At 42.0% G+C, this 25,462-nt stretch overlaps 1 non-coding gene and 1 pseudogene across 1 annotated transcript; one reads left to right on the forward strand and one right to left on the reverse strand.

Annotated features, from left to right (window-relative positions):
- Positions 1–5,117: 5,117 nt before the first annotated feature.
- The window catches only part of LOC138435149 (small ribosomal subunit protein eS7-like), an 85,599-nt pseudogene continuing 65,254 nt past the window's right edge, over positions 5,118–25,462 (forward strand).
- On the reverse strand, positions 5,930–6,002 carry TRNAG-CCC (transfer RNA glycine (anticodon CCC)). Its single transcript has one exon. It is a non-coding gene; the product is annotated as a tRNA-Gly (tRNA).

Raw genomic sequence — 25,462 nt, forward strand, 5'->3', positions numbered from 1 at the left:
TCCTTCCCTTTCCTTTTTCCCCCAGCTCGTCAAACCCGAGCCAGCAGATCACTGCCTCCATGGAGGAGGCAGCGCTACAGCTACAACTTGCTTCACTTCTGGCCTGGGCGCCTGAGAAATTAAAGGCACAACACGGCAGCAGATGAGCAGCCTGCCTAGATTAGGACAATCTGTGAATTAGGGTGCTCTTTGGTACTGTAATAATCTTTACTCAGTGAATGCCTGTGGTGTTTAGAAAGAGGTATTGCCCAATTTATCTCACTTTCAGATACTAGGATCTCAGAAATTTATGTTTACAAAACAAACATCATAAACAATGGCAATGAATCCTCTATGAACCTCACTCCCCATGAGGAGATAGTCTAATCCTACTGAAAATGTATCGGAGAAAAATCTGCAGTATTTGCCATTTTCCCTTCCCCATGCCCCCAAAGAGGAATGTCTTCTTCTCCAAAACCTGTTTTGTTACCATGAGATGCTGCAGCTCAACAAAAAGAGAAAGTTGATTTGGCCACAGAGAGGATGATCATTTGCATTGCATCAATATAAACGTTAGCAAAGTTTGGCAATCAAATAACAATGCATTTGCAGACCTCTGGCTCCAGGGAAGTGCCCACTTCCACCTTTCACCCCACTCAGAAGCCTAGCAGCTGATGAGGAAAGTAATTTTCCTTCAAGATCGTGGAATTTTTTTTTACACAAATAAAAAAAATCTGCTCTTTTGGCTTGTATTTTTCCTGCTGCTGTCCTGCAGGTTACATCTATGCCTCATAAAATCAAACCATCATTATGAAAATTAGCTCTGATCATAGGAATCAACATGGTCTCATTTGTTTTTGCAAATACCCCAGGTGATCGTGGACAGACCTGAATTGACTGCAGGTAAGTTAGCTATCCCAAAAACACAGCAGTTGCAAATAGTATAGGGTGAGTTACCGTGATAATCTATCTTTTCTATACAGCTGTCTCTTGGTATCATCCATGGGGAATTGGTACCAGGACCCCTACAAGATACCCAAATCCATGGATTCTGAAATTCCTTGTATAAAATGGCGTAGTACAAAATACAAGACTGGGAGTGGCCAAGATGGTAGAGGAGGAAGACCCTGAGCTCACCTCCTCCCATGGACACATCAAAATGACTACTTACAGGGTACTATTGATGAGAAAGACTGGAATCTATCAGAAAAGATCTCCTAAACTAAAGATACAAAGAAGGACCCACAACCAAATGGCTAAGAAGGGTGGAGACGTGGTACAGTCAAGCCCTGTACGCCCAGGTAACCAACTCACAAATGAAAAGATAATTACAATTGCAGAAGTTCTCCCCAAGGAGCTCATTGTCTGATCTGCACACTGGGCCCCCAGCTCAGGGGTCTTGCACCAGGAAGATGAGTCCCCAGAGCATCTGGTTTTGAAAGCCGGTGGGACTCACTTTCAGGAGAGCTGCAGGAAATAGAGACTCCAATCTTAAAGGGTATACACAAAATTTCACATGCTCTGGGACACATAGCAGGCGTAGTAATTTGAAACGAGCCTGGGTCAGACTATCTACTGATCCTGGAGAGACTCACAGAGGCAGGAGGCAACCGGAGCTCACTCTGGGGTCATAGACATTTTGGGAGAACTTCAATAATATGATTCTTAAGTCAGCATGGTACTCACACAAAGACAAAGAGATAAATGGAACAGAAGAGAGAGGGCAGAAATAGATCATCACCCACACAGTCACCTGATATATAACCAAGATAGCAGTGCGGTGAGGAAAGGACTTTTCCATAAATGGTGATGGGTCAACTTAGATCATGACAAAATAACGAATCTTGATAGTTAATGAAAGAGAATCAACTGCATGTAAATTGTAGGTCCAAACATGAAAGGAAAAAACAACCAGGAGTCCATGAGTTGCAGTTGCTGAAAGCCATGTGCCCTAGAACCTGTGCTCCACAACAAGAGAAGTCACTGGAGTGAGAGGCCCCCACTCACTGCAACTAGAGAAAGACCCACACAGCAACAGAGACCCAGCACAGCCAAAAATAAATGAGCAAATAAATAAAATAAAATACAATTATACAATAAATGAGAAGACTAATTCTATCAAATATTGTCAAATCAGAGTCACTACTCCTTTTCTACACTGCTGATGGTAGCTAGTACACCCGCACTGGAAAACAGTTTGCCAGCATCCATTTAAGCTGAACCAGTGTAGATCCCATGACCCAGCAATGTGTCGATAATATGCATCAAGAGATATCTTCAAAACTTATATAGCAGCACGGTTGATAATAGCCAGTAACTGGAAACAGTGTATATGTCCATAAGTAGTGGAATGGATGGATAAATTGTGGTATGGTGACCCAACAGCAAGAGCAAGAACAAATTACAGCAAAGCAGCATAAATGTCTTTCTCGAAGAAAACACTGAGTGATAAGAGACATAGAGGATGGACTTGTGATTTCCAAGCGGGCCGGTGGAGTGGGGGAAGGGACGGATTGGGAGTTTGGGGTTAGCAACTGCAAACTATTACGTATAGAATGGATAAACAACAAGGTCCCACTATATAGCACAGGGAACTATATTCACTATCCTGTGATAAACCATAATTGAGGAGACTATACAAGAATATGCATTAAAAAATTCAAAATAAAGTCCTGAAGCCAGGCCCATATCAGTACCTAATCTGATTATACTTAGGTGAAAAGTCCAAAAGCAGATAAAATTCATCAGTGTTCTTAGAAATCAGGGTAATAAAGAGACTAGAAGGGCTTCTGGGGATCTGGTAACTGTCACTTGATCTGAGAGTTGATTACACGGTATGTTTACAAATTCATTGAGCTCTGCACATTCCCATATGTATGCTATGCTTCCATAAAACATTTAAAACAAAGAAATCATCTCTTAGCAGAGATCACTGCATTTCCCTAACAGACTAATACTGTCACAGCCAGGGCAGACTGACAAACGAATTTTAACTCCTGGGCTGATGAGTGTTTTGATGGGTTCTTCTGGAACAATTAATTTCAAAACCAATCAGTGGTCTCACTGAACACTTTTGATAATTTTCTTGGCTCTAGCCCAACCACTGAATAGCAAAAGAACTTTAGGAGAACCGAATAATGAAGCAATGACTAAATACATTTTAAAGAATTTCATATTTCACATATTTATATATCTGGAAGAAAACTGTTACTAAAACACTGGGTAAATGAAATAATTCTTAAATGCCATTTATTTCTTAATAATAAATAGTTGGTTGATTTTACCAGGAAAACACAAAACCATAAGGTTGTGAGTAATTATGAGTTCTATTTAGCTTCTTATAATGCATGTTAACCTCCAGGCCACATATTCTCCATTCAACCCATTGTTTGCGCTCCCCTAGGCCTTGAGTCTTCTTCAGGCCTTGGGAATTGATTTTGAAGGCAGACAAGAGACCTTTCCACCATGATGGAAACATGTACGTCCCAACTGGAGTTGTGGTTACACTGGCGTATATATTTATTAAAACACACTGGACACTACAGTTAAAAATTGCACCTTTAAGTGGGGGGGGGGAAGGAAGAGATAAATTAGGGGTTTAGGATTAACATATACACAATACTTTATATAAAATAGGCTAACAGCAAGGACCTACTGTATAGCACAGGGAACTATATTTAGTATCTTACAGTAATCTATGGAAATAGCAACCCACTCCAGTACTCTTGCCTGGAGAATCCAGTGGAAGGAGGAGCCTGGTAGGCTACAGTCCATGGGGTCGCAAAGAGTCAGACATGACTGAGCGACTTAACTTTCTTTCTTTTCTTTCTATAGTAATCTATAATGGAAAAGAATCTGAAAAAGAATCGATCTATGTACAGGCTTCCCTGGTGGCTCAGATGGTAAAGAATCCGCCTGCAAGGCAGGAGACCCAGGTTTGATTCCTGGGTCAGCAAGAGCCCCTGGAGAAGGGAATGGCTACCCACTTCAGTATTTGTGCCTGGAGAATTTCCTGGACAGAGGAGCTTGGTGGGCTACACAGTCCATGGGGTAGCAAAGAGTCAGACACGACTGAGTGACTAACAATTTCTTTCATATGTATATATGTATAACCGAATCATTTTGTTGTACATTTGAAACTAACACAATATTGTAAATGAACTACAATCCAATAAAAAAAGCACAATCAAAATTTGAATAAAAAATTTCCCCTTAAAAATTTTGTGCTTTTAAGTATAATGTAAATTATGCTCCAATTAAAAAAGAAGAATGCTTAAAATTAATAGCCATTGGCTGTCTGGAGTTAGAATTTATGAAACCGATACCCAGTTGTGTTATCAATAAGGTCTTCTAGAATTTTCCAGAAATACTAGCGCTCAGGGAGTTGGGTTCCCTATGGCTTGTCCTGTGCCTCCTGGATTTGAACATTTGCCGATGGAAACAAAATCAGGTGAACAAGAAAAAGAGAAGGGGCTCTGTATGAGCTGGGTGAGTGCTGTGAAACTGTTATTCCATTTAATGAAATTACGTGACAGGATGATAAGGCATTTCTGAAACACATAATAAAAGAGCTGGCATCAGTTCAGTCGCTCAGTCTTTGCGACCCCATGAATCACAGCACACCAGGCCACCTTGCCCATCACCAACTCCCAGAGTTTACCCAAACTCCTGTGCGTGGAGTCGGTGATGCCCTCCAGCCATCCTCAGGAAATTCTCTTTCTAGTACCTGGGGGAGGGTGCCATCTGGTGGCAGGAGAAGCAGCTGCAGGCCACAAACTGCATGTGGGTAGTTGAGCTTAGCGTTGCCTTTCTCCAGAACTCAGAAGGTAGTAATTCTCCATCTGTGGATTGCCAGTGATGTGTTAGTCATCCACCAAAGGGCTTGAAAAGATTGTCTGAAACGATTCTTTGAAGCTGAAGGAATTGAGGGTGCTCCTTTATTTATTTATTTATTATTATTTTTTTTTTTTGAGGGTGCTCCTTTAAAAGGCCATTCAGGGAACCTCTCAAGCATGACTCTTGCCCAAGCTGGAGCAGCACACCGATGACAGCCAAGGACACAGGGCTGCAGTGAGCCTCTACTCACTGATGCATTTGTGCCAAATTTTTTAAAAAGTCTTCTTTCACCTGGGTGGACAATGCCCCTGGCTGCACAGCTCGGTAAGTGGAATACCAGCTTTATTTCAGCCCTCCTCACCACCTCTGCCAGGACCTCTTGTGCAGTGGACAACCTGCACAACCATCACTGCAGCCTGGATGCAGCGAGAGAATCTTCTCCAGGTACCTCAGATGCCCAGAGCAAACACCAGTGCCCAAAAGCTGGGGCAGAAGATGGGGGCATCCCACCCTCATATGTATCCTTAAGATAGTTAGGCAGCTACTGTTACGTGTGAATTTCAGTTTTCTTTCCAACAGGCACTATCAATTTTAGCTTTCTATTCAGGCCTAGGTGTCTCCAGGTAAAATGGGAAAAAAATGTTGGGAGTCTCTAATGTAGTGTCTTTAGGAAAACAGCATCACACTGCTTTGCCATGAAAGGCTGTGGCATAGAATTAAACAAATCCAAAAGTTATAGGTAAAGTGCTTAGGAAACTACATTTGTGAAACTCTGGACAGACGAAAGATACACTGGGGAACGACTGTGAAGATGCTTATTCATTTCGCAAACATTCCTTAAGCACCCTGGTTTGAGATGTTGGCCTAGGAAAGGGTTACCATGGTGTTAAAACAAGAGTGTCTTTGCCTAGTGATCACACACACACAGACACACACTCTATGCCCTAGAAAGCTTCTCTCACAAGTTCACAGTTAAACTTCACAAAAAGCACATCTTTGTGAAGACCTCTGCTTTCCTCTGCATTTAGGAGTTTCTTCATAGCATTTTTTTAAAGGGATTTTTTTTTCTATTTTTTATTCATTTCTTTTTAAATTTGCAGCATGTGGGATCTAGTTCCCTGACCAGGGATTGAACCTGGGCTCCCTGCATTGGGAAGGCAGAGTCTTAACCACTGGACCACCAGGGAAGTCTCCTCTTCACAACATTTTTATAACACATGTTGCATTTTATTATAATTACTTCCTTTGTTTGTTTATATTTGATCTATTAGCTTTCCTCTCCCACTGAATCAGCTTTTAGTTTGTTGATTTTTTTTATTGTTTCTTTGTTTTCTATTTTATTAACTTCTGTTTTATTTTTATTATTTTTAATATACTTTTTAGGAAAGATAAAGGGATCAGAGTCAAAATCACTTAAAATTCCAGACCTTTCGCCTTTAATTAAATTCCATTTTCATCTTATCTTATTATTTGCTGTTCTTAATATTTCTGAAAAATCATTGGTGAAAAGTGTCTCTTCTTACAAAAACTGATTATAAAAAAGTAACAGATTATAAGAATGTAACAGAGCAGCAGGAGGCTGAGGGGTCTTGATTAGTTTTCATTATCTAGTACAGTGGTTCCTGAGCTTGGAATATAAACAATCCAGTGCTCATGGTCAGTCACTCAGTTGTGTCTGACTCCTTTCGACCCCAAAGTCCGTAGGCCACCACATCCATGGGATTTCCCAGGTAAGAATACTGGAATGGGTTGCCATTTCTTCCTCCAGGAAATCTTCCCGACCCAGGGATCAAACCCACAGCTCCTGCTTGGCAGGGGGACTCCTTACCACTGAGCCAAATCTGATCAAGTCACTCTCCTGTTCAAATCTGCCCTTGGCTGCTCCTTGTTGTCAGGATACATTCCTTTGCACTATTGGAAGGTTCTTTGATACCTGGCTCCTGCCAAGCTTTCCAGCCTCATCTGTTTCCAGCACTGTCTCTGCTCCTTTCCAGGATGAATATGCTTTGTTCCAGCTAACCTGAATTTCTTGATTCTGGATTTTCGATGGATTATCATGTAGGCACAGTACTCTTTCACCCAACAGCCTTTGAACACATACAATTGGAGGGGCTTGAATAAGAGTTGTCACAAGGGAACTGCTGGAAAGAGACGTGATGTACTACAAGGAGGCAGCCAACGCTAGGACCATCCTTAAAAAATGGAAAACTCCTTATAAAGGCAGAGATTACAATTAGTATTGCTAGTCTCTCTCCTATCCCTCAAGGGCCAAGCCTTGAGCATATGAAACAAATTCTAAATTGAATTTCTTTCTCTGGAAATATTCTCTAGTTTGCTTAGTTATTTTGGAAGGAAGCAGCAAGTCAAAGGCTCCAGAATGAAAGGAAGATGTAGCAGGTTCTGGAAAGTACAAAGAATTCTGCAAGTCTGAATCTGAGTGATTCTGTGACCTCTTCTAGGGATCTCAAGTTCTGGCTGCACATGGCAGAAATAGCATCTAATTGAGAAAATTAAATATAATTTTGTTAAGAGACTGTAGGAAAGGAAAGAAGAAAGGGTGAAATTACAAACATCCAGAGGTGGGGGTGACATTTATATTGCAGTTTATAACCTTCTGTGGGAACTCTAATCCTCAGGGAGGCCCTTTGCCCAAACACTTCAAGCTTTTATCCAGCAAATGTGGAGTCCTTGCTTCGGTCATGTAGATGAAAAGCAGGGTTCTCCTGGGGTCACACAGCAGGAGCTTTGACATTTGGGGAATGTGATTGATGAGTTCTGTCCTCCCACAGAGGAGTTCCATGGTGAGAGAGGACTCCAGAAGCCAAATAGCCAAGGGACCTTCCAAACCAAACATCTGGAGTGTAATTCAGAATCTGCTGAGCTGTGCCAGACCCAGCTAGACACACAGCCCTGTGTTCCCATGAGGGCAGCCCCTAGCCAGAGTTTCCACCATTAAAACGGCTCTTTTTCATTCCGGCTTTCTCCCTAGAAGACTCCTTTGACAACGTCCTAGGGGGAAAGGATCCCATACATTGTGTAAGTTTCTCAGCTTTCCTGCCCCCTGGAAGAAGGCCAAGCCCCAAGGGCATGCACTGTAGAGGTCCAGGCAGTTCAGAGTTTAGGCATCCCCAGAGATGAGTTAATCAGACGAGATACCAGTCCAGGGCATCATGAGGGCTCAGAGTACCAGATGTTAAGGCAGGGCTTTGGTGGAGAGAGGCCACAGGGAACAAGATATTCCAAAGGAGGGAAGCACATGAGCAGGGAGCTTCCTTAGTTTTCTCTAGGAGCGGCCAATGACTCAGTGTCATTATCAAATCCATTATCTTTGTTCCTCCTCTAACTCTTCTTTTAGGACTCTATAGGAAAAAAATATTAATACCACAGATTAGACCCAGCAGACATCAGCAAGACATTAAATTTCACCCTGATTTTTTTTCATCAATGAATTGCTTAAATTATCTACATTGTTAAATTTTTATTTTAAACTTTTAAGAATTAAAGTATGACATTATACAGGAAATGGAATAAATCACAAGCTTGAGAAATATATATATGGGCAGAAATTATTATTAAATAGCCACCTACCTTCCAAGCCAAGAAAAAGAAAATTACCTTATCCCAAAGTTTCCTTGTGTGCAGTTCTTTCTATTTTTTTATTTGTTTTTGTTTTGTTTTTTTTTGGTTAACAGTTCATTGGTTTTAAGTAAATTCATCCTGTTATGCAACCATTACCACAATCCAGTTTTAGGACACCTCTGTCATACCAAACTTCTGTCCATAGTTCCTCAGGCACTCTGTCTACCAGATTTAATCCCTTGAATCTATTCCTCACCTCCATTATATAATCATAAGGGATTTGATTTAGGTTATACCTGAATGGCCTAGTGGTTCTCACTACTTTTTTCAATTTGAGCCTGAATTTTGCAATAAGGAGCTCCTGATCTGAGGCACAGTCAGCTCCAGGTCCTGTTTTTGCTTACTGTATAGAGCTTCTCCATCTTTGGCTGCAAAGAATATAATCAATCTGATTTGGTATTGACCATCTGGTGATGTCCATGTGTAGAGTCATCTGTTGAGTTGTTGGGAAAGGGTGTTTGCTATGACTAATGTGCTCTCTTGGCAAAACTCTGTTAGCCTTTGCCCTGCTTCATTTTGTACTCCAAGGCCAAACTTGCATGTTTTTCGAGGTAACTCTTGATTTACTACTTTTGCATTCCAATCTCCTATGATGAAAAGGACATCTTTTTTTGGAGTTAGTTCTAGGTGGTGTAGGTCTTCATAGAACTGCTCAACTTCAACTTCTTCAGCATCAGTGGTTGGGGCATAGACTTGGATTAATGTGATGTTGAATGATTTGGCTTGGAAACGAACCAAGATCATTTTTGTCATTTTTGAGGCTGCACCCAAGTGTTGCACTTAGCACTCATTTGTTGACTATGAGGGCTACTCCATTTCTTCTAAGGGATTCTTGCCCACAGTAGTAGATACAATGGTCATCTGAATTAAATTCACCCATTCCCGTCCATTTTAGTTCACTGATTCCTAAGATGTCGATGCTTAATCTCACCATCTCCTGCTTCATTACATCCAATTTACCTTGATTCATGAACCTAATATTCCAAGTTCCTATGCAATATTATTCTTTACAGCACTGGACTTTAGTCTCACCACCAGACATATTCACAAGTGAGCATCATTTCAGGTTTGGTCCAGCTTCTTCATTCTTTCTGGAGCTATTAGTAGTTGCCTTCTGTTCTTCCCCAGTAGCATATCGGACACCTTCCAATCTGAGGGACTTATCTTCCAGTGTCATATCTTCTTGCCTTTTCATACTGCTCTTGGGGTTCTCCTGGCAAGAACTATAGCAGGTTGCCTTTTCTCATCCAGTGGCCCCTGTTTTGTCAGAACTCTTCACTGTGACCCATTGGTCTTGAGTGGCCCTCTTCATTAAGTTATGCAACTCCCTTGCCATGACAAAGCTGTGACCCATGAAGAGGACCATCTCAAAAAAAAAAAAGGAAAAATAAGAAGGCAAAGTGGTTGTCTCAGGAGACTTTACAAAGAGCTGAGGAAGGAAGAGAAGCGAAAGGCAAAGGAGAAAGGGAAAAGATATACCCAACTGAATGCAGAGTTCCAGAGAGTAGCAAGGAGAGACAAGAAAGCCTTCTTAAGTTAACAATGCAAGGAAATAGAGGAAAACAATAGAATGGGAAAAGCCAGAGATCGCTTCAAGAAAATTAGAGATACTAAGGGAAAATTTCATGCAAAGATAGGCACAATAAAGGACAGAAGTGGCAAAGACCTAACAGAAGAAGAAGTGATTAAGAAGAGGTGGCAAGAATACACAGAAGAACTATACAAAAAAAGTCTTAATGTCCTGGATAACCATAATGGTGTAGTCACTCACCGAGAACCAGACATCCTGGAGTGTGAAGTTAAGTGGGTCTTAGGAAGCATAACTATGAACAAAACTAGTGGAGGTGATGGAATTCCAGCTGAGCTATTTAAAATCCTAAAAAATGATACTGTTAAAGTGCTGCACTCAATATGTCAGCAAATTTGGAAAATTCAGCAGTGGCCACAGGACTGGAAAAAGTCAGTTTTCATTCCAATCCCAAAGAAGGGCAATGCCCAAAATGTTCAAACTACCATACAATTGCACTCATTTCACATTCTAGCAAGGTTATGCTCAAAATCTTTCAAGCTAGGCTTCAGCAGTATGTGAATCAAGAACTTCCAGATGTACAAGCTAGGTTTCAAAGAGACAGAGGAACTTGAGATCAAATTGCTGACAGTTGCTGGATCATGGAGAAAGCAAGGGAGTTTCAGAAAAACATCTACTTCTATTTCATTGATTTACCCTAAAGCCTTTGACTGTGTGGATCACAACAAACTTTGGGAAACTTTTAAAGAGATGAGAATACCAGACTGACAGCTTCCTGAGAAATCTGTATATTAATGTAGGCTATATATCCATAAAACTTCCTGCTAGAAAGTGCTTTACCATAGCAGTTTACCATAGCAGAGCTCTGTTTTTGGAATAACAGCTTATTGGCAACCCTTGAAATGAGAAATTTGGAAAGAAAAGGACTCAAGAGGTAGGCATTAGGCTGCTGCTGCTAAGTCGCTTCAGTCGTGTCCGACTCTGTGTGACCCCACAGACGGCAGCTCACTAGGCTCCCTTGTCCTTGGGATTCTCCAGGCAAGAACACTGGCGTGGGTTGCCATTTCCTTCTCCAATGCATGAAAGTGAAAAGGGAAAGTGAAGTCGCTCAGTCGTATCTGACTCTTTGCTAACCCGTGAACTGCAGCCTACCAGGCTCCTCCGTCCGTGGGATTTTCCAGGCAAGAGTACTGGAGTGGGGTGGCTAGTTGTCACTATTTAGTTGCTGGTAAAGAAGCAAAAGTTAAAACCAGATGTGGAAAAACAAACTAGTTCAAAATTAAAAAAGAAGTATGACAAGACTATATATTGTCATCCTGCTTATTTAAGTTATATGCAGAGTACATCATGCAAAATGCCAGGCTGAATGAATCATGAGCCAGAATGAAGAGTGCTGGGAAAAATATCCGCAACCTCAGATTTGCATATGGTACCACTCTAATGGCAGAAAAGGAAGAGAAACTAAAGAGCCTGTTGATGAGGGTGAAAGAGGAAAGTGAAAAAGCTGGTTTAAAACTCAACATTCAAAAAACTAAGATCATGGCATCTGGTCCCAACACTTCATGGCAAACAGAAGGGGAAAAAGTGGAAGCAGTGAAAGATTTTCCTTTCTTTGGCTCCAAAATCACTGCAGCCATGAAATGAAAAGACATTGTCTCCTCTGAAGAAAATCTAGGACTAACCTGACAGTGTATTAAAAAGCAGAGACATCACCTTGCTGACAAAGGTCTGTATAGTCAAAGCTATAATTTTTCCAGTAGTCATGTATGGATGTGAGAGTTGGACTATAAAGAAAGCTGAGCACCGAAGAATTGATGCTTCCGAACTGTGGTGCTGGAGAAGACTCTTTGCCAGGAGCCAGCATGAGGAACTCCACCCATGGAAAGGTCATGAGGAAGGAGGCTTCGGCATACACAAAGGTGGGATCGAGCCTCAGGAAACACCCTGTTCCCGAGCATCTACCCCCAAAACCAGAGTCTACCTACTTTACTGTTTTATGCTCTCACCTATACCTCTGACTTTACGGGGGGCTGACCCCCATTACCTCTCTCGGAGAAGGAGTTAACTTACAGCTCCAAGTCAATAAAAATTCCTGGGCGTGACAAGAGTGTTTCAACTTACGAACTCCTCTGAAGGTTATCTAGCCTGCCTGTACAGGTTCGTCCGGCCACATGTGATTGTTTACAGCCTCCCAACCGTGAGAGGCATGAGATGTTTTAGACTTACTAAAGGCAAATTCTTTTGGGGAGTTAGAAATTATTAGTATAGTGGGTTGGTTAGGAATTATACTGGTGAAGGGTTTTTCATTTGTTGTGCCAATAATTGCTGCTAATTCCCTGCCTTGGGTGTGACAAGGGTGTCTCAGGTCAAACCTCTCTGCTGACAGACTAGCTTGTGTGACAACCTCTCAACCATAAACAGCACAGAGAGTTTGAAGTATTTTGAAAATCTTAATTAGCATTTTGAAAATCTTAATTAGCATAGGGCTTTTCTCATTGTTAAGTCAATGATTGCCACCAGGCCTCCATATCCTTAGGCACCTGGGAATATATTAATGTATTTGGAATATAGAAAAGGAAATACAGTAGTTTTTGATGTTAGCAATACTAGACTTTTTGAGTTAATGAATTTTCTCTTTTGTTATAGATCACTGTACTTTGTTATAAATCACTGTGTCCTTGCTATATAAAAATGTAGCTTTATCACTATCTTAAGACTAAATAGATCTTAAGGGGAACATTGGTGAAGGGTTTTCATTTATTGGGCTGATGTTTGCTGCTAAATCTCCATATTCCCTGCCCTTATAATGATTATAACTAGCATATAGGAGAAATAAGTATTAACCTTTAAGATTAATCATGTTAACCTTAGGTTAAATAAATTCCTTTCTTAGTTGTAACCCACTACACCCTCACCCTATAGGAATGCAACTTTATCTGGACCTTCAGAGGGTGGCACCTGGTTTAAGGAAAAACACCCTTGGAAAAAATAAGTTTTTTGGTTATCAGAAAGAAAGGATCATAAAATCTAAGCAGGCCTCATGGCCATAAGATGATGTAAAACCCATAAGACCTTTGTATACGTTTATATGAAGCACCTGATTTTGACAAGGGTCAGGTTTGCTGACCCCCACATAACTCTGTATTCATCCCTATGTATAACAAAAAGTATATAAGCAAACCTGAAAAATAAAGAAATGGGATCAGTTTCTGGAAAGACTGATTCCCCCATGTCATTCTTTCTTTCCCCTTCTGGCTGAATTCCCATCTGGAGCATGGATGCTCACCACGTCTACTTACTTGCCTGGCTTTTAAGTTCCACTCGAGAAGGAGCCCAAGGAGGGGCACCTTCTGATATTCAAGTGGCACCGGTGGCCCAATGTAGATGGTGCAAACTCCTTGTCTTGGAGTTTTATTGGTATTCCACATAAACCAAGTTATTCAGTCTCTTTTTCTCCACGAATATTTCCTACTACACTATCCGTTTCTAATCTCTCTATATATCTGTAATTAAATAAGTTCTTTCCTAGGACGCTAACTACATCCCCGCTTCAAATTACCCTGGATCCACCGGGGCTGGACCCCGGCAACTCTTGATAGTTCCTTGGACTGCTAGGAGATCACACCAATCAATTGTAAAGGAAATCAACCCTGAATATTCTTTGGAAGAACAGATGCTGAAGCTGAAGCTTCAATTCTTTGACCACTTGATGCGAGGAGCTGGCTCATTGGAAAGGACCCTGATTCTGGGAAAGATTGAAGGCAAGAGGAGAAGGGGGTGGCAGATGATGAGATGGTTGAACAGTATCACTGACTCAGTACAGAGGAGTCTGGTGACTGAACAACAACAACATGCCAAACAACCCACTCCAGTGTTCTTGCCTGGGAAGTCCCATGGACAGAGGAGCCTGGCACGCTATAGCCCATGGGGCTACAAAAGAGTAAGACACTTAGTGACTAAATGGCAACAACAATCATGCCACAACTTCCCTCCTGCCCATCTGCAGTCAGTCCCTACTCCTGCCTTCAGTCCCAGGCAACCACTGATCTGCTTTCTCCCTCTATGATTCTGCCACATCTAGAAATCTCACATAAATGGAATTATATAATATTTGGGTTGGCCAAAAGTTCATCCAGTTTTTCTGTTTCATCTTATGGAAAGATGAAACAGAAAAACCCAGTGAACTTTTTGGCCAACCCAATAAAGAGTCTCTTTTCCTTAGCATAATGTTTTTGAAGTTCATCTTTTTTTTTTTTTTTTTTTTGCATCCACCAATGATTTTTTCCTTTTATTGTTGGTAACTATTACATTGTATAGATACAACACAACTGTTTGTCTCTTCACTAATTGGTGAGCATTTGGATCATTTCCGATCTGGGCTTCTTAAGAATAGTGCCACTTTGAACACTTGTGAGCAAGTATTTGTGTAGATACGTATTTTCATTTCTCATGGATACATACATAAGACTTTGGAATTACTATGTTGTGAGTATATTTAATTTAAGAAACTGCCAGGTTTTTCCAAAGTAACTCTCAGTTTACATTTTCACCAGCGATGTATGAGGGTTCCTATTTCTTCATAATCTCAACACTTGTCATATTCTGTCTCTTTGGCTTATAGACATTCTAGTGAGTCTGTAGTGGATTCTCTGGAGTATTAACTGGCATTTCCCTAATGATTAATGGCAGTTAGCATCTCTGCATGGGGTTATTAGCTGTTTGAATATTTTCTTTGATGAAATCTCTGCTCAAGTCTTTTGCCTATTTTTTTTATTAGACTGTCTGATTAAGTTATAATAGTTCTTTCTGTGCTCTATATACAAGTCCATTATCAGATATATGATTTCAGATATTTTCTCCTAATCTATATCTTAATTGTTTTATTAATGTTGTCTTCTGAAGTGAAAAACTTAAAATTTTAAATTGATGTATAATTCACACCCCATAAAATTTACCCTCTTAAGTTGTACAATGATGCGGTTTTTAGTATAGTTGAAGGTCATACACCCACTCCTGCTATCCAATTCCAAAGCATTTCCATCATCTCCCGAAAGAAACCCTGTTCTCATTAGCAGTCAACCCCCTATTCCTACCTCTTCCCACCCCCTGAACCACTAATTTATTTACTGTCTCCATGGATTTGCTCATTCTAGACATTTCATATAAATGCAATCATATAATATATAGCCTTTTTTTTCTGGCTTCTTTCACATAGCATAGTGTTTTCAAAGTTGTAGCATGTATCATTACTTCATCTGTTTTTATGGCTGAATAATACTCCATTGTATGGGACAGAATAAAGAGCCCAGAAATAAATCAACACAAAAATGTTCAACTAGTATATAAGAGAGGCAGCAAAAATATACCATGGGGAATAGATAATCTCTTCAATAAGTGGTACTGGAAAAATAGGACAACTACATGTAAAAGAATAAATAAAACATTTTCTCACATCATAAACAAAATAAACTCAGAATGAGTTAAACACCAAATGCAAGACCTGAACCCATAAAATTCATAAAAGTAAACATAGGCAGAACATTCTTTGACATCAGTATATCAATATTTTTTTTATTGGCTCTACCTCCTAAGGTAGAAGAAATGAAAAATAAACAAATGGGACCTGATTAAACTTATTAATAAAAGCTTTTGCACAGCAAAGAAAGCCATCAACAAAAGAAGCAGACAACCTACTGAATGGGAGAAACTACTTGCAAATGGCATCATGTATCCAAAATACATGAACATCAACTCAATCTCCAGAAAGTGAAAAACTCAGTTACAAAATGGGCAGAAGACCCGAATAGACGTTTTCCAAAGAGGATACAGATAGCCAACAGGCACATGAAAAGATGCTCAACATCAGAGAAAGACCAGTTCTCTATGTTGTCACTTACATACAGAATCTAAAAAACAAACAAACAAATATAATAAAACAGAAACCCATCACAGTGGAGGGGCAAGATGGCATGGGGAACTAAGGGGTACATATTACTATATATAAAATAAGACATAGGAATATAATGTACAGCACAATAATACAGCAGATATTTTATACTTTAAATGCGGGACAATCTATAAAAACATTGAATCACTATGTTGTACACCTGAAGCTAATATAATATTATAAATCAAATGGACTTTGATAAAAATAAATAAATATTTCAACAACCATAAAATAAAATGGTTAATGGTTACTTTTCTGTTATGTGAATCTTATGAAAAAAATTAGGATGACATTTGGGAGACGTATGCAGTGAGAGAGAATTTAAATGCTTGGGACTTTTGCCCAGCAGAAATGCCTTCTAAGCTACTCTTGATTCGAACTGGGCTGCATATGTTAGTTAACAAGTATGCTTTGTTTAAACCAGGAAGTAAGTTATTAAATCCTTTGATGCTTCTAAACAAAGATGAGAATTTCACCTCTTCTCTAAAAAAGTTGCATAATTAGTAAAATTTATATGCTGGAAAAAAAAGACTGCAGCTTTCATCTTGGTGCTCTCCTTCTTCCTCCCTCAGATCACTCATTCCAGGGTAAGCTAGGTGCAATGAGGCGAGGTAGCCCTATGGAGAACTTCATATGCTGAGCAAAGGCTTCCAGCCAATAGCCAGCAAGGAACTTCGGCCAGCCAGCTGCCACCTGAGTCAGCATGAAAGCAGATCCTCTCCTAGTTGAGTCTTCAGATAAGACTGCAGCCCTGCCAACAGCTTGACCACAACCGCATGAGAGACCAGAGGTACCCAGCTATGCCATTCCTGCATTCCCGATGTATGGAAACTATGAGATGATAAATGCTTGTTGTTTTAAGCCCCTACATTTTGGAGTAATTTGTTACGTAGCAATAGATAAGTAAAACTATAGACTTCCACTGTTCCTATCTGAAGGTCTAGCAGTTTTTCAAGGAAAAACGTTTCTCAATTTGTTTTCTGCCTGTGGTCAATTTCCAGAGCCCTAACATTTCATTTTTAAATACTTTTATCCTGTCTTATACCTCTTGTTTTTGCAAAGAAGATTCACCAACCTCTTCACATAGACATAGCCAGAAGTCTGTAAGGCTGCCTGATTTTTATCTTTTTTTAAAAATTTTTATTTCTGAAACCAATTTTGTTCACTCAGGGAAACAAAAATAATGTCAAATAATTATTGACATGCCAGAAATATGAGAACAATATTAATTTTAAAAACTATTAGTATGTAATACATAGTACTTGAAATTTTGCGTCCTTTAGATTTTGCACATAAGATAGAAATGATAATTTGTTCTTTATACAAATGATAATGTGCTTATGAAGATTTTTTCCTTTTCTGAAAAATTTTTTAAATTGTATTTATTTTTAATTGGAGGATAATTATCTTATGCTTAAACTCCACTCAAAATAATCTCACGCCAATCCTCTTTAGTTTGCATAAGCATTTTCTCAAGAAAGAGAAATTGTGTATTTTACTGACCAGGTTTCCAAGGTAATACCATCATTTCCTCACTATCCCAAACAGTCAGCCCTCCAGCTGGCAACCTGAACTTCCTAACTTTGGAGGAAACCAATCCTTTTCTATAAAATTCTTGCCCAGGCAACCTAGAAACATAGGAATTTACCTTAACTACTTCCTGAATTTTGTGCCCTTATCCAAGGACCCCTTAAAAAGGAAACAACTTGTATTTTGAATGTTACATAGCACTTCAATTTACAGAATGTTCTGAGGAAGACTTTCCGGGTGGTGCAGTGGGTAGGAATCTGCCTGCCATTGCAAGGGACAATGCAATTCCTGGTCCAGGAAGATCCCACATACCGCAGAGGAACTAAGCCTGTGCACTGCAACTACTGAGCCTGCCTGCCCCAACCACTGACGCCCTCACTCTAGAGCCAGCGGGTTGCAACTACAAGTCCCATAGAAGCCGCTGCAGTGAGAAGTCTGAGCACCGTTGCTGGAGTAGTCCCTGCCCCCCACAGCTACAGGAAGTGCACATGTGGCGCTGAAGACCCAGCCGCCAAAAATAAGGAAACAGAAAAAATAAATAAAGCAGTGTGAGCACGTCAAAAGAGAAAAAGAACTGGCTTCAGTAGAAACGCTGGTTGGCTTGAGTACAGACCTGGAGTAGACAGGATAAAGTAACTTACTTCAAACCCCTTGAAGAGAAATCAAGTTTTTAGATGCTTGGATTCAAAGAGGAAACCATTGTAATAGATATGGTGATAGAGAGTCCAGAAAAAGAAAGGGCTGGACACCAGGTGGGGCTTCCCTGGTAGTTTAGCTGGTAAAGAATCTGCCTGGAATGCAGGAGACCCGTTTGATTCCTGGGTCGGGAAGATCCCCTGGAGAAAGGATAGGCTGCCTACTCCAGTTTTCATGAGCTTCCCCAGTGGCTCAGATGGAAAAGAATCTACCTGCAATGCAGGAGACATGGGTTCAGTCCCTGGGTTGGGAAGATCTTCTGGAAGAAGGCATGGCAACTCACTGCAGTATTCTTGCCTGGAGAATACCCATGGATAGAGGAGCCTGGCGGGCTACAGTCCATGGGGTTGCAGAGTCAGACATGACTGAATGACTAAGCACAGCACAGACATCAGGTATTTCTGGTTCAATTCAAAGTAAGATCCTTTGACTCACAAATAATTTTGGCTGATGCCCTTTATACCTTGGCTTTTGTAGCCCTCATTTATGATTCAGGAATAATGATCAAATACAACCCACTTGTGCCAATGAGCCAGGCCTGCCAAATACAGAGCAGATGCCAGGATGGGCGTTAGAAATGGGGGATGAAAGGCACTGGGTAAATGAAGAAACATTGACAGGAACTTCCTGCGCACCAGTCTCAGTTTTCCGCCCTGAAGCCTCTTGCCACACAATGGCCAACCTTGAGGGCACAGCCAGGCAAAGAAGGCAAATCTATAAAACAGATGGATTTTTTTTTAAGGGCATGCTCCTATTTGCATGGAGTTGAGACCATGCATCTTGTGGCTGCCTCCTCCACCCTCAGGAATTCTGTACTTCCGTACTTCCTAGCAGCTGACCACCTAAACCAATGAAGCCCCCACTCCACATCCATCTCTGTTACACAGTGCTGCGTTGTTTACCAGGCACTTCCTTGTTTATTTGTCTACGTGTTTATTATCTGTTTTATCTTCTCTGGAGTATAATCCTGGGGCAGCACGGATTTGACTGTATTCTTCTCAGCACAGTGCTTGCAGTAGTAGGCATGTAGTAAATAGTTGAGGTGAAGACTCAAAGAAACTTTTTAAAAGTCTCTGGTTCAAGCATCTTTTTTAATATACACACTGGACAATACTACTTCAATGTCTGACACATACTTCAACCTTGTAGTGACCAAAATGCAATTATTTTTGTCCCTGCACTTCCCTCCAGGAGTTGTTTTCCACCCTGACCTCTCTCCTGGATTCTTGGCCCAGCCTCCTGTTATAACTGCCTCCTGTTGTGTTCCCTTAGATTTGTTTCCTGAGTGACCTTCTGAAGCTTAAACCTGATCACATCATACCACTGCTTAAAACTCCTGGGCGGCTCCACGTTGACCTCATACAAGGCCAAATTATTGGGACTTCTCTCATGGTCCAGTGGCTAAGACTACACGCTTTCAATGCAGAGGGCCAGGGTTCAATCCCTAGTCAGGGAACTAGGTCCCACGTGACGTAACCAAGCGTTCACATGCCACAACTAAAAAGATTCCACATGCAGCAACAAAGATTGAAGACCCAGTGTGCTGCATTCAGACCTGATACAGCCAAATAAACAAATGTTAAGCAGGGCACTAAGGCCTTCACTGGTGTGACTCTTGTCCATCTGTCTACCCTCCACGCATCTCAGCCCCAGCCACACTGAGCCGCCTGCAGTTCCCCAAATGTAACTGCACCTTGGCCTCTGTTTTTCTTGCCTTCCTGTCTTCTGGTGAGTCCCTTCTTTCCTGGGTTACCTCATCTATGAAGGTTTTTGTTTTGTTTTTACCAATATTGTATTTCTCAAGACTCAATTTTAAGTGACAGAAACCCACCACAAACTAACTTTAGTGAAAGAGGGATGGCATAACTCATATAAACGATGACCAGTTGGAGCTGGCTTCAGGAATGGCTGGATCCAGACACTTGAATGATACTGTTAACTGTCTATCTCTGTGTACACACACACACATACACACTCTATACACATTTTGGCTTCCTGTTAGAAGTTGATCTCATTTTCTGTTGCTCAGGGAAAAATGTCACAAGATGCTCCAGACTTAAACACAGTTTAGACATCCCAAGGGAGAGCAAAAATTTATTTCTCCTGGTTTCAGCTTATAAAAATTACGGGAGGGCTTCCCTGGTGGCTCAGTGGTAAAGAATCAATCTGTCAAAGGCAGGACACATGGGTTCTATCCCTGGGTTGGGAAGATTCCACCTGCCTCACAGCAGCTAAGCCCATGCACCACAATTATTGAGCCTGCGCTCTAGAGCTTGCGAGCCACAGTGACTGCAGACCAAACACCCTGCAGCCCATGCTCAAGAGAAACCAACACAAGGAGAAGCCTGTGCACCACAGCTAGAGAGCAGACCCCGCTCGCAGCAACTAGAGAACCCTGTTCAATAGCAAAGACCTAGCACAGCCAAAAACAACATAAATAAATAATTTTTTTAAATTATGGGAAACACTAGCTTGGCTGAAGACACATGACTGGTCATTGACCTGTGGATGGAGGGACAAGTTATGGTTGATCAGGCCTTGACCATCCCTCTGTACCTGGGGAAGGAGGATGAGTACTCCCTTTGATGGAGAGCCATTCTCCAATAAAAGAGAAGGTGCTGTTATTAGGAAAATAGACTAGACCACTCCACTAATGTCTATTATGATCATCTTCTCACCTTCTCTCCTGCTCTGTTCATGTTTCACTATCTTCTGTGCAGAAACAGTGGGCTTAGTGGGGGACAGAACAGAATTTTGAGTCAGATGAACATAGATTCAATTATTGGCTTGCTAATAACTCTATGACCTTGAGAAAATTTTAAACCTTTCTGTGCCTTTATTTTTCATCTGTGTAATATTTTGGTCTTGTTGTGAGGATTAAAGACAACATAAACAACATATCCTACATACAGTAGGTAGCATTATTAACAACACTCATAACAATTGATTATATTTGCTTATCTTTTCCTTCTAGATCATGAGTTCCTGAGGCAGGGCTTTTAGGTACAGTAAAACTTAGCTATAGTAGCAAGGCTCAAGTATATCATAGACAGATATATCCGTTTGCTAGCGCTGTCTTAACAAGTACCACTGTATGGTTGGGCCACCAAAGATGGATGTCCTATTGCTCTCTGTTCATCCCCTGCTCTACCAGTGTCTGCTTTACCTACCTACACCCTTCTCACTTCCCTCTTAATCATAGAGCCTAATCAGTAGGTGTTGCTGGAGAAGACTCTTGAGAGTCCCTTGGACTGCAAGGAGATCAAACCAGTCAATCCTAAAGGAAATCAACCCTGACTATTCATTGGAAGGTCTGATACTGAAGCTGAAACTCCAGTACTTTGGCCACCTGATGTGAAGAACTGACTCACTGGAAAAGACCCTGAAGCTGGGAAAGATTGAAGGCAAAAGGAGAAAGGGGTAGCAGAGGATGAGATGGTTAAATAGCATCACCGATTCAATGGCTATGAATTTGAGCAAACTCTGAGAGATGGTGGAGGACAGAGGAACCGAGCATGCTGCAGTCATGGGGTCACAGAGAGTCGGACATGACTTAGTGACTGCTGAGCTGAACTGCATTAGTAAGTACATATGTACTTGCCTCTGGCGCCAGCCAGCGATTATTCTAACCTTCAGCTCAGAGCTATCTCCACTAGGATAGTTTATCAAAGAGGTGGTGAGAGGTGCACCCCTCTACTGGTTTCCCTGGCAACCAATGAGCCAACCTGATGTCCCTTCCTCCTAATCTCCCTCTTCCCCTGGGAGCAAAGACTGCTGCCACGTCCTGCCCACCATCTGCCACACACCGTGGGGTTTCCCTCCAGGACCTTGCTTCCGACATGTAAGATCTCCCTATCCATTAAACCATTGTTGTCTTTGTTGCTGACTCCAGGCTCTTTCTTTGGCCTTGAGGCTGGGTAAATACAGGGCTTACAAGCCTGTGGGATGCAGCCCAACAACCGCAGACTAGGTGACTAGAACAGCAGAGATTTTTCTTACAGTTCTGGAGGCCAGAACTCTGAGGTCAAGACATTAGCAAGATTGATTTAATCTTAAGCACTTCTCTTTGGCTTGTAGCTGACTGTCTCCCCTCTGTGTCTATTCAGTTCAGCTCAGTGGCTCATTCCTGTCCAATTCTGCGACCCCATGGACTGCAGCACGCCAGGCCTCCCTGTCCATCACCAACTCCCGGAGTTCACTCAAACTCATGTCCACTGAGTCAGTGATGCCATCCAGCCATCTCATCCTCTGTCGTCCCATTCTCTTCCCAACTTCAATCTTTCCCAACATCAGAGTCTTCAGATGAGTCAGTTCTTCTCATCAGGTGGCCAAAGTATTGGAGTTTCAGCTTCCACATCAGTCCATCCAATGAACACCCAGGATTGATCTCCTTTAGGATGGATTGGTTGGATCTCCTTGCAGTCCAAGGGACTCTCAAGAGTCTTCTCCAACACCACAGCTCAAAAGCATCAATTCTTCTGCGCTCAGCTTTCTTTATAGTCCAACTCTCACATCCATACTTGACTACTGGAAAAACCATACCCTTGACTAGATGGACCTTTGTTGGCAAAATAATGTCTCTGCTTTTTAATATGCTGTCTAGGTTGGTCATAACTTTCCTTCCAAGGAGTAAGTGTCTTTTAATTTCATGGCTTCAGTCACCATCTGCAGTGATTTTGGAACCCCCCAGAATAGTTTGTCACTGTTTCCACTGTTTCCCCATGTTTGTGTCTATTAATACATCCTAATTTCTCCTTCTTGTAAGGATACCAGCCCTACTGAATTAGAGCCCACCCTAATAACGCCATCTAAACCTCACTCCCGCTTTGAAGGTTCTGTCTCTCCATAGAGTCATATTCTGAAGTAATGGAGGTTGGGACTTCATATACATTTGGGGGAAAACAATTCAATCCATTACGATTAATTTCTGTTCACTGAAATAATTTACTACTGAAAAGGTATGCATGATAAGGCAAATTTTGAAGACAAGGGAAGAATTTAGTTCTGTCTGCCCCAGTCTTGGCTTTACAATTACGGTCCCTTGTATTTATGTAGTCTTGCTTTTTTGGTTCTCCAGGGCCTCTTGACATCTATTATTTGACTTCACGGTGTCATCCTAGGGGCCTGGATGAGGTTTCATGAACAGAACTGACCAGGGATCCAGAAGGAAATGGCAACCCACTCCAGGATTCTTGCCTGGGAAATTCCATGGACAGAGAAGCCTGGTAGGCTACAGTCCATGGGGTCGCACGGAGTCGGACACGACTGAAGCGGCTTAGCACGCACACACGCCAGAAGACGAAAGGTTAACGAGAAATGGTCAGCAGGGGGCGCTGTGAACAAGTCCTGAGAAATCCGAGGAGAAACCCGCTGTGATTTTGCCCTCAGACCTGGAGCTGGCCCAGCGTCCTACCAACTGACTCAATTACCTCTGCACTTCGGTGCCTGGCTATTAGTTGGGCTCAGGCCATAGTTTCATCCCAGGGCATCTCACCACAAATTAGGTCCCAGCCCAGGGATCTGGTCCAGCGTAAGCACACTTTCATGCTTGGGAACCGAGGGGACAATGCGAGTTCATTGGGATCCCAGCCAGTCTTTCAACCCTGCCTGGGTCCCAGGAAACATTGCTGATGTTTGGAAAAGCCTGTATCTCCAGGGGTAGCTGTGGGCCCAGCAGTGGTCACACTGTGAACAGCAGGCTGGGTGAACTGGATTTGTACCTGGATGCCCACCCTGAAGAAAGCTTTACAGTGCTTTGAGAGGTCTCATTCACAGTCCCTCACTGAAGCCCACTGATCTTCTTGGGCATCCCTTCTCGGGCTTTGATTATTGGAAGTAGATGCTTGTATTCTGTCAACTCATTTATATCTGAAGTCCTGTGGTAGATGCCTTTGGTCTTCACGTCATCCTTCGTTTTTTCTTGAAACAGTATACTGCCCTCCTTCAGAGGAATTCACCTCCCATTCTGTGGGCTCTGGATAGGGCTGCCCTCACATATCTGCCCTGACCCCTAGCCTCAACAGATGGGAAAGATCCGGGCTCGTGGGATGGCAGACCTGGCAGGAGGAGAGCTTCCAAAAGAGGGAAGTCAGAAATGTGCTCAGAGATCAGGCTGGCGTCTCACAAGGCTTGGCGAGAGGTCACCCATCACTGAGAACTCACTTAGGACAGAGGTGCAGCATGAAGGCTGTCCTTGTCCTTTCTCTTGTGGAGGACAGGGAAGCAGAGAGTGAAGTTTCTATGAACTGAGCTTTGTGCATGCTATCTACGATATTAGAATTTTCCTTCTGTTCAAGGCAGGTAGCCTGGCCTTTGTGTTCCTTCATCAGATGAAGTCTGTGCTATATGGTAGAAAGCAGAAGCTGCTGAGACACAACATTTCTTTAATCGTGCATGTCGTATGTGGGGGATGGGGAGGGAGGGGATGCCAAACCTCTCCAAGTCCCAAACTCCTTAAAGAGTTAGGTGCCCCAAGGAAACAGGCAATGCCTTTCAGAAAGAGGTCGAAGCAGTGGAAGGACAGAGGAGTTCTGGGGTCTGTTAACAGCAGGGAACTGAGGCCCCCACAACCATTTATGTGGGTATTGATGTGCTGGAGCCACATAACAGCTCACGGGAGGTGAATGTTCAGTTTTCAGGAATTTTGCAAACGCGTTGGTCTTATTTCAGTAGCTTGAAATCAGCCAGGCTGGAGGTGTTTACACCATGGAAACTGGCCCAAGCTGAAGGCCAGGGTTCTTCTTATTGCTGTGTGTAAGAGTGAGCTTTCTCCCAATCTCATCATTTCAGCATACGGCTTCTTCCTTGGGGAGAATGAGTGACAGGTGGGAGAGAGTGTTCTCTAAAAAGCAGACTGAAGGTTCTTTATGGAAACACATGGAAAATGGAGAGAGAAGACACTCCCTCTTTCACTCTTCCTTCCTCATTCTTTTCTTCCTTCCTCTCTTCCTTTTTATTTTTTACCTCATAATCATACCTATACTGGAAATTTTAGAGAAGAATAGGAAGCAGCAAGGTATGATGGTTGAGAGCAGATCTTTGCAGTTAGACAGAATTTGGGTTCACACCCCAGCTCACACACTCTCTAGCTGTGTGATGTCGTATAAAATAAAGTTGGAGTGAGAAGCATCTTGTTATGTACCTGGGGCAGAAGTCAGGCTGCTCTGCTCATTGGCTCTTTCAGAAGATCTCAGAGATTCCTACCCTCTCCTTGTGTTGAGCCTCTGCCACCATGGGTGATAGCAGTCACAAGTCTGGTCCACAGAAGGTGGGTATGGTCTCGGTGCTATCCTGACAACTCATGCAGA

This window comes from Ovis canadensis, chromosome 3, assembly GCF_042477335.2.
Source record: "Ovis canadensis isolate MfBH-ARS-UI-01 breed Bighorn chromosome 3, ARS-UI_OviCan_v2, whole genome shotgun sequence".
Classification (NCBI taxonomy): Eukaryota; Metazoa; Chordata; class Mammalia; order Artiodactyla; family Bovidae; genus Ovis; species Ovis canadensis.